This window comes from Rousettus aegyptiacus, unplaced genomic scaffold (assembly GCF_014176215.1).
Source record: "Rousettus aegyptiacus isolate mRouAeg1 unplaced genomic scaffold, mRouAeg1.p scaffold_m13_p_1, whole genome shotgun sequence".
NCBI lineage: Eukaryota > Metazoa > Chordata > Mammalia > Chiroptera > Pteropodidae > Rousettus > Rousettus aegyptiacus.
Genome location: NW_023416284.1, coordinates 17,701,097 through 17,711,882, shown reverse-complemented (window position 1 = coordinate 17,711,882; position 10,786 = coordinate 17,701,097). Strand labels below are relative to the sequence as shown.

Below are 10,786 nucleotides of genomic sequence, written 5' to 3'. Positions count from 1 at the left end.
TCTTTAAAAATTTTCGATAGGAAGGAGGAACTAAGACAAAGCAATAAAATGATTATTTTAAGAGGAAAGTCATGTGGAGACTTTCCCTTTTTTTCTCTGAATTGTTTTTCCTGTTAATCACATGTTCACTGTAGAAAATTATAAAGTGCATAAAAGAAGCAGAGAAACAAAACACTTTAACATCTCGCATATTTCCTTCCAATCTTTTTTCTGTGAAATTGTGTCCTTTACCTGGATGAATTATCTTAAATGTATAATTTTGTATTATACTATTTTTCCCTACTAAACACTGTGTCCTAAGCATTGAAGAAAGTAATTCTCCTCCTCCCTCCCCTCCCCACTCCTTTTTTGAACATGAGAGACAGTTGAATGGCCAGTCTGGTTCTATCTTCCCCTCTAGCACTCTTGGGGTCTCTCTGATATCTGAGCAGACAAATTTTGTTTGGGACATAATTCTATTCATTTGGAGTAAATGAAAAAGCCGAACAGTGGAAGGGCAAAAAAATAACTTTGGGGGCAGCTGTCAGGGTTAGGAGAAGCCCCAGTGTGGGATGTTCAAGGCATCCAGGCCCCTTAGGGAGGTCGTGGGTGTGAGCTGGGCACAGACCTGCAGTGGCTGCAATCAGTTTGGAAACAGCATGGAAACTGAGGGGTGGTAATGCCCAGGCCTGCTGAGAGCTTATTAGCTGCCAGGCATTGCTCTAAGCACTTTAGATCTATACAGCTTCCAGGTCCTATTATTAACCCAGTTTAACATGAGAGGTTAGGAACTTAACCAAGTTCATACATCTGTTTATTGGTTGGGTTGGATTTAAACATAGGCAGTAACACATCTGAGCCCATGCTCCTAATGCTCCCTCCACTGTGGGTCTTCTTTTCCTGGCTACATGTAGAATTACTTGGGGAGATTTTGTAAAATATCCATACCAGAGTCCCACCCCAAATGAATTCAGTTGGGATCTCTGAGGGTAGAGCCCAGACACGAATATTTTTTTAAATGTCCCTAGATGACTCTGATGGCCAGCCTGGTATAAGAAAAATGGCTTTGCTAGCTCTTGAGTATATTTATTCCATGCTAAGTAACAGCAACAGCGGCGACGATAATAATGGCTAATATTACTGAGTGCCATGCCATTTTAAACTTTAATCCCCACAAGGTAGGTACTAGTAGTGTCCCATCTTATAGATAGGAAAACTGAGCTTGCATAGTTGGTAAGTGACAGAGCTAGTACCACAGCCTATGCTATGGCTTCACCATTCTAATTTCTTGAGACTAGCTTCTCACCGGATTGAAAGGAAAAGAAACTAACATTGCTTAAACTCCTTCTCTATTTTTTTGCCATTGTGCTAGAGTTCTCATAGGTGAAACTCCAGGTAGGGAATTTGCTTTCCAGGTAGGGAGTGTTATCCCATTTTCTGGAAGAGGCAAGACAGGCTCAGTGAAATTAGGTGGCACACCCCGGGTGACAAGGCTGAGAAGTGCAGAGCTGCCACTCCCAATGGGTCTAACAAAGTCCAGGCTCTGTGCTAGGCCAACTTTTTCCTCTTCTAGGTTACCACCTCCTGCCCATACCAGACGTTGAAACTCCAGAGCTGCCAGTACCAGGCCTTGAATGGAATCCACAGCGGGCCTGGTGGGGTCATTGGGTTTATGCGCCACCTAGAGGGCAGCAGCTTCTCTATCAACCTGCCATGTCCTTCCCAGGACATGAGCCCAGTGTGACCAGAGCATCCAGTTTGGAAGAGGAGGTGGAAATCCTGAGTTTATTTGATATTTCTGGATTTTTAAATGTTGATAACCAACTTAAAAAACAAAAACGTTAAGCATCTTCTGGACTCAATATTAACCATCTGTGAAGAGGTGCAGCTTATGAGTCCTCAGTTGGCAGCATCTGGTCTCTCCTCCAAGGTATCTACTTCCAGCTTGGAACAGTGTCACCAGCTGCTGGCTAGCCACTGAGTCTGTAAACTCAGCATGTTCACAACTGAATTCATAATTTCTATCCCCATCTCCCCTTAGATCCCCACCAACAAACCAGCTTCTCTTGTCTCTTCTACTTCAGAGAATGCCACCCCTATCACTCAGACACTTCCTAAAGACCCCTCTAATACCACCTCCTCTCTGAATCCCCTCTTGGTCCAGACTACTATCATCACCTGCCTCTGTTACATTACAGCCAGAACCTCCTCATTGGTCTCCCCATTTTCTGTCATGCTGTCTTCCAATCTTCATTCTTAATTCTTCCAGTAACCTCCCTTCCCCTTAGAAGTAAGCTTGAACTCCTCTTCATCATGGTCTATAAGACCCTACATGAGCTGGCACTGGGGTCTTTTTTTCTGTCACTCTACTCCAGCCTCACTGGCCTTCTCCACATTCCTCTAACACATGGATTTCATACTCTTTGCTTTTGCTGTTTCCGGCCTGGAACCCTGGAATACTCCTTCCAGATCTTCAGCTGGCTCTTTCTCATTCTCCAGGTTTCAGTTCCTGAGCCATGCCTGCCCTGTTCTGACTTAGTTATGTCCCCACATAGTCACTTTTCACATTTTTTTTATAACCCTTACTGACACCTGACCTATCTTGTTCCTTGTCTCTACCCGCTCCCCTCCCCTCCCCCACTTCCCCTTCCCTTCTATCCCCCTCTACCCCTTACCCTGTCTCACAAATATATACCCTGCAGTAGAATCTCCTTGAGAGCAGAGACAGGTCTATTTTATTCACAGCAGGGCTCCCTAAACATTGCCTGGGACATAGAGAGCAATCAGAAAATATTTGTTTATTAAAGGACTGTCTACCTCCCCACCCACTACAGCTTGCCCCACCCTCTGCATCACATTCTCCGGAGCCAGAAGTCACTAACAGATGGAGAGTGAATCAGAAAAGGATGCAAAGAGAAAAAAGGAAGTTCTGCCAATGGGTGCAAGAAAAAAGTCTGATAAATCTAGATACAGTCAAGTGACTCACCTCCTGTCCCACTCCAGCCCCACCCTCATCCAGTGTCCATCATGAGGACCAAAACAAAAGGCTAACTTTCTGGTTTTGGAGTCAGGACAAGATTCAAGTCCTACTGGCTCTGGGACCTTGGATCCTTGTCTCTCGGCCTGTTTCTTCATCTGTAAAGGGAGATGGTAATGGCACCTCACTCACAGTGCGGTTATGAAGAGTAAACGAGGTGATCTGCACTCACAAAAGGACTTGGAACAATGTCTGGAATGTAGTAAGCACTCAAGAAATACCAGCTGGTATCACTATTAATGCTCCAACTGGTACCACCCACCTGCCTTACAGAACTCATAGAGCCCAATCAGTCATTGGCTACAGGACCTTAGTTAAGGCCCTCTCTGGGCCTCAGTTTCTCCACCTACACACTGTTTTGCCAAATAGAGTGTGTCTCCTGAGCTGGTGATCAACTTCCAGTCCAAGATATAATAGGCATGCCCCCAACTTTGCTTTTCACCATGGTTTCTTTAAATTAATTTTATTCATTTTTAATTTTTAAAATTGTGGCAAAATATGAATAACACAAATTTTACCGTTTTAACCATTTTTAAGTGTACAGTTCAAGTTTACAGCTGTGCCACTCTGAACGTGCCTGATCTCGTCTGATCTCGGAAGATGAGCAGCATCGGGCCTTGTTAGTACTTGGATGGGGGACCACCAAGTACTAGGTGCTATAGGCATTAAAAATATGTATGTAAGTGTACAGTTCAGTGGCATTAAGTACATTCACATTGTTATGCAACTGTCACTGCCATCCATTTCTGAAACTTTCATCATCCTCAACTGAAACCGTATTCATTAAACAATAACTTCTCATACCTCCCCCGCCCCCAACTCCTGGTAACCACTATTCTACTTTCTGTCTCTATGAATTTGACTATTCTAGGTACCACAAATAAGTAGGATCATACAATATCTGTTCATTTGAGTGTGGCTTATTTCACTTAGCATAATGTTTCAAGGTTTATCCATGTTGTAGCAAGTATCTGTACTTCTTTCTTTTTTATAGCCAAATAATATTCATTGTATGGATATTCATTTATTTTGTTTATCCATTCATCCTTTGATGGACATTTGAATTGTTTCCACCTTTTTGTTGTTATGTTGTGGGTATACAAATATTTCTTTGAGACTCTACTTTCAGTTCTTTTGGGAAGTGGAATTGCTGGATCATATACCAATTCTATTTTCAGTTTTTTCAGGAATCGCCACTGCTTTCCATAGCGGCTATACCACTTCGTGTTCCCTCAGTGCACAGGGGTTCTAATTTCTTCACATTTGTACAAACACTGGTTATTTTCTGTTTTTGTGTGTGTGTGTGTGTGTGTGTGTGTGTTTTGTTTGTTTGTTTAATAGACCCATGTTGCTAGTTGTGAAGTGGTATCTCATTGTGGTTTTGATTTGCTTTTTCCTAATGATTAATGATATTGAGCTTCTTTTCATGTGCTTATAAGCCTTTTGTATATTTTTAGAGAAATATGTATTCAAGACATTTTTTCATTGTTAAATTGACTTTGCTTTTTTAAGTTGTAGGAGTTCTTCATATATTCTAGATATTAACCCCTTATCAGATATATGATTTGCAAATACTTTCTCCTGTTTCTGTGGGATAATTTTCACTCTCCTGATAGTGGCATTTGATACACAAAAGTTTTACATTTTTTATGAAGTCCAATTTACTTATTTTTGTTGTTATTGCCTGTACTTCTAGTGTCATATTCAAAAAATTTTTACCAAATCCAGTGTCATGAAGCTCTCTCCCTGTTTTCTTTGAAGAACTTTATAGTTTTAGCTCTTTTGTTTGGATCTTTGATCCATTTCGAGTTCTTTTTTGCATGTGCTGTAAGTTAAGAATCCAACTCGATATCAGGATTGATTTCTGGATTCTCTGATCTATTTCATTAGTCTACATGTCTGTCTTTATACACTACCACACTGTTTTATTTACTGTAGCTTTAGTAAGTTTTAAAATCAGGAATCATAGTCTTCCAACTGTGTTCTTTTTCAAGTATTTTGGCTATTCATGGTCCCTTGAGATTCCATATAAATTTTAGGTTGGGTTTTTCTATTCCTGAAAAAAAAAATGTCATTAGAATTTTTATATAGATTGCATTAAATTGAAGGATTGCTTTGCTAATATTGATATCTTAACAATACTGTTTTCCAATCTATGAACATGGGGTTGCTTCCTATTTATGTCTTATTAAATTTCTTTCAGTACTGTATTGTAGCTTTCGGTGTACAAGTTACACTCCTCCTTAGTTAAATTTCACTTCTTTGGTTAAGTTTTAGAAAGTTGACCTAAGTGGATTTTTTAATATCCCTAAGTTTTAATATTTTTATTTTATTCTTTTTTATGTCATTATAAATGGAATTTTCTTAAATTCTTTCTTGGATTGTTAATGTAGAAACACAATATTTCTGTGACCATCATTTCCTGTCTGTGGTCACTGATCTGGATATCAGAGAGCTCAGGGACCAGGTTCGGTTGGTTTTAAGAGAGGAGCCATGCTTGCATCTGCTCACCCGAAAGATAGAAACTTCCTCTTCTCTTCTGACAAATTGACACCCTCTTCCGCTCTACCCTTCAAAATGCCAAAGCTTCATGGCCTCTTAAAATCCATCTCCCTAAATCCATCCTGTTGAGAGTCTATGATCTTATTAGAAAGCAGTTCAGTTTAGTTTAGAAGGTTCTGCTCCTTCCTTACAAGTGGTGTAAGCTTAGACTACCTGTAAAATGGGAAGACTGTTTTTGACCTAATTAGGAGAGTACAGTCAACTCTCTAGAAGCAGTCTGTCTCGTTTAATCCTATATCCTATATCCTAGGACATAGTAAGTGCTTAATAAATAGTGGCCAATGTAATTATATATGCACAAGTACTTCATAGACTGTGAAGTGCTCTACAAATATGTATTGAATACCTACTCTGTGTCAGGTACTACACCAAACACGAAGGACCCAAATGGTATACATAATGTAGACAGGTTCCCTGCATTCACGTAAGTGAATATAAATATTGAACAACTAATTTTACAACTATTGCATTAATAATGATCATGAAAATGTTCTGCAGAGAAGTCTCTATGGTATTATGAAAGAGCATAATGTGTAACAGAGTGTAGGGGAGCTAACCTAGTGAGGGGTGAGGAAAGGTCAAGGAGGACTCCCCAGAGGAAGTGCTGTTTGAGCTGAGATATGAAGAATGAGGAGGAATTAGCCACTTTGGAAGAAGAGATAGATGGAAATGCTGTTGAGAAAGCATTTCCAGGTAAAGGAGAACATTTTCTGGAAGTCCTGAGGTTCTGTGAATAGTGGCTTCAGAAATAGAAGACTAGTATGGCTGGAATCCTTAGAACAAAGAGGATGGTGCGTTTCTTGAGACTTACAGTATATTAACTCAAGCTAGTTAGGTGCCATCGAAGGGGTTTAAATGAGGAATTCATTGACATGATCGGCTAATACACAGAAGCTTAGATGTAGGAAATCCACTTAGGTCAAGTTTCTAAATTAAAGAACTTCCTAACTTGATTATAGATTCTCAGGCTCCTAGCTAGGTAAACTTTTCTCCTTCCAGCTCTTGATTTTTTTTTTTTAAACAGCTTTATTAAACTATAATTTACATACTGTAAAATTCACCCATTTTAAATGTACAATGATTTTTAGTAGATTTATAGACTTGTGCAGCTCCCACCACAATCTAGTTTAAGAACATTTCCTTCACCTCCCAAAGGATCCCTCATGCTCATTTTTAGTCAATCTCTCCTCCTACCAACAGCCTCAGGCGACCCCTAATTCTACTTTCTGTCTCTATATTTTTGCCATTTCTGGACATTGCCTATAAAAGGAATCTCATAATATGTGGCCTTTTGAGAGTGGCTTCTTTCTGAGTCTGATTTTATTTTCCATCATTTGTATTCCAGTGCCTATGTATCCTCATTATTTCTCTAACTTTTTCATGTACTCCATATTTAATAAGAAAATATGAATAAGCAAAAGGAGAAAAAGCTTCATTTCCCCAATAAATCTTCCCCTCTAACAGATTCCAGTATAATTGACATTCCCCTCGGGTATTCTGTGTAGTCAGAGTAACTCATTTCTGTCAGAAGGCCTGGGCTCACCTCTAGCTACTTTCTAGTTCCGCAATCTGGGCCTCCCAGAGTTTCCGTTTTCTCATTTGTAAAGTGAGTATACTACCACTATCTATCTCAACAGTTTATGATTTATAGGAGCTAATGCATACTAAGTGCTTAATATAGGGCTTGGCACTTGATAAGTACTCTATAGGGGTACCATTATCAAAAAATGCTTCTATTTCAACATTTTAATGAGTGCACAGTATTCTATTTGTGGATATCCAATAGTTGGTTTGACCAGGCTCGTATTGCTCCTGAATGTGTAGGCCAGGGGCCAGTGAACTATACTACTGCCCGAGAACCTAAGAATGATTTTCATATTTGTAAATGGTTAACACACACACACACACACACACACACACACACAAATTAAGAAAGAATACTATTGTGATATGTGACAATTATATGAAATTTAAATTTCAGTGTCCATAAATAAGTTTTATTGGAACACGGCTATGCCCAATTGTTCCTATATCATCTTTTGCTGCAGAGTTGAGTGGCTAGCAAGGACTTTATGGCCACAAAAACTAAAATACATCCTATCTGGCTCATTACAGAAAAAGTTTACTGATATCTGGTTTGAGTAATTTTTCATTTCTTTTGCTTTATGAAAAACACAGCAAGGAACACCCTAGCCTGAGAGACCAGGCCTCAGTGCTGTCTTCAGGCTTCCCTATGTCCTGCCAAGTGGTTTCACTCTGGCCATCTTGGCCTTTCAGTTCTTGGGCTACAGCACCTTATCCACCTTCATTCTTCACTGCTTCTACTTAAACAACTCTTCCCTCCCCCTTTGCCTGGTTGTCTTCTTTAGGTTTCAGCTTCAAAGTCCTTGCCTCAGGAAAGCTTTCCCAGACATCTCCCTCCCAGTCCAAATCAGTGTTGCCCTCCCTTTGCTATTCTCTCCCTTCACTGAACAAGCCTTGTGAAATCAGGCCAGTGAATTCAGCTCTACCGGAGCCCAATGTACATTTGCTGTTAGAATGAGTGAACCCTCACCGCTAAATTTCTTAAACATCATTTTACATAGGAAGATACATATCTAGGAGATAGAATATCTATTGCTTAATCGCTATCCAGAAAGGTTGTTGCCACCAGCAGTTAAGAGAATGCTATTTAGTCTTTTAAACTATTGCCTTTATGTTTTCAAGGGACAAAAGTTATAAAAAGAATAACTCAGGAAGGAATATGTATGCCTGGTAAAAGGGGGAAATACTTTTACAAAGTCAAAGTTTTACATGATGATTCCATCACACCAGGGAGGATTGAAGATATTCCTTCTGGCTGTATAAAGCAATGTGCCGTTGGATAAACCTATTAGTTTACTTGCTTAATCTGTGAAACGAGAAAATTAAGTGCTTTTTCGACTTCAAGAGAGAATCAGCAGCTCCAGTTATAAAAGCACTCTCCCCAAATTCCTGCAGCTAGGAAAAAGACCATCTATACCCACATTAGTTCTCTCGTGCAGCGCAGAAAGAGTTAGACATACCTTGACTAGGGCAGAATACTCTGTTTAAATCCCTAAGTGACTAATACAGCGAAAGAAACAAAACGTGTTTACAATGAACACACTAACATAATAAGAGGTGTAAATTCCCGAGTTCTGAGTACAGTAAACGAGTAAGTAAGGAAGCAAGATCTACCAAGCCACTAACTTGCTTCCTTTTATACAGTGATCTAAGGGCGCCAGGACCAACGATCACTAGCTGCCCAAGTACCAAAAAATTATGCTTCCGAAATCTCTTGATGTCGATTCCGCACGAAGAGCAACCAAGCTGCCCTACGTGTGCCACTCACGACAGAAGCCCTTTTTGCTTCAACATTACTTACAACACAGTGGCAGTGTAGGCGAATCCCTATTACAGTAAAGGTGGCGGGAAAAAAATATAAAAAGCATATAAATTTCTTATCCCGTGTTCCTTAAGTTGAGGAGGAAATTTCAACACCTTCAGAGCCAGAGGAAATTCTTCACAAGGACACTACGATTTATCTGTTCGTTTTTATTTATTAGCGAAAAAAGAAGTCGATATGCAAATACGCAGTGCTTGCTGGGAAGGTGCGGGGGTTACTGGGAGATGCAAGAGAAGAGGCGGGGAAAGCGGTCGTGGGAGGGAACTGAGGAGTTCTCTGCGCTGTAGTAGACCGTGGGGCAGAAGGGAGAGTCGTTCCTGTAGTCGGATGCATGGTAAATCCCTCTCCTCTGGGGCTGTGGGTACCTATCCGGGGAAGGCGCGTATACCACCCTATTAAAATTGAAAATGCACAAGCCTGTGCCATTTCTAGCCATCCACCTTGAAGCGGCCCCAGGACGCGAGCACTGGATGCACAGGATCACTGTACCAGCGAAAAACGGAGCAACCTAATCTTCCATCATTACAACCACAGATTAGCAGAATGTGGTGTGTTCATACAGTGGAACGCTGTCTGCTGCGCTTTCATGGAGTGAATTAGACATAAACACACACACACATACACACACACACTGTTAAGAGTTACAAAAGAAGGTACAATGTACCATTAACGAAGAAAAAAAGCAATACTACACTTTGAATGAAGTAGATCTTGTATCGACACATACAAAAAAAATTGAGTGAAAGGACTGTTAAATAGTGTACCGCAGGATACCATTAATATAATAAAGAGCACACACGTGTGCTCAGTAAACCTAGTGTTACGTGTTTTCTACCGTCCCATATTGTATATATTAACAACAAAAAAACATCTGGAAGAACACACATCAGTGAATACCCCTTGGAAAAAAAGAAGGGATCTGGATGGGAGCTATTACACACAGGACTTAGACTGACCAGTAATGCTTTAATTTTTTAAAAAGCATAATGGATTACTGTGTAATTTTATTACGTGTATAATTAAAAATATTTTAAAGGATAGTCCTTGCTTTCTATATTTTCTCCATTTATTTCATTTTTTAAAGTCAGGCTTATTGAGATATAATTTACATACAGTAAGTTCACCTTTCTTATGCAGTTCTGTGAGTTTTAACGAACTCATACATTCATCTGTTACCACAGTCAAAATATCAAACATTTATATCACCCCCAAAAGTTCCTTTGTCCTCTTTTCTAGTCACCCCCCGCCCCCTATTCTCAATCCTGACTCCCAGTGTTCTTCTCTGGCCCCAAAGCTTTGCCTTTTCCAGAATGACATAAAAAATGGAATCAAAGAATGAAATCTTACCATTTACGACAACATGGGTGGACCTAGGGCGTATTATGCTAAGTAAAATAAGACAGAAAAAGACAAATACCACACAATTTTCTTTATATGTGGAATCCAAAAAATAAAATAAATAAAACAAACTCATAGATACAGGAAACAAAATGATGGTTTGTGATGAGGGCTGAGGGGCCGCAATGAAAAAGGTGATAAGATTAAGTACAGATTGGCGGTTACATAATAGCCATAGGATGTAAAGTACAATTTTGGGAATAGTCAGTAATATTGTAATAACTAAGTATGGCATTAGATGGGTACTAGACTTATGGAAGGATCACTTTTTAAATTATATAAATGTCTAACTACTACACTATACACCTGAAACTAATATTGCATGTCAACCGTAATAGAAAAAAATTTTAATGGAATAATTCGGATACTTTATTTTTAATATAAAAATAGGTATTAATTGTAAA

General features: G+C 39.6%; 1 non-coding gene across 1 annotated transcript; it reads right to left on the bottom strand.

Annotated features, from left to right (window-relative positions):
* Positions 1 to 8,812: 8,812 nt before the first annotated feature.
* LOC118606503 lies at positions 8,813 to 8,946 on the bottom strand. Its single transcript, XR_004952467.1, has one exon. It is a non-coding gene; the product is annotated as a U11 spliceosomal RNA (small nuclear RNA).
* Positions 8,947 to 10,786: the final 1,840 nt, after the last annotated feature.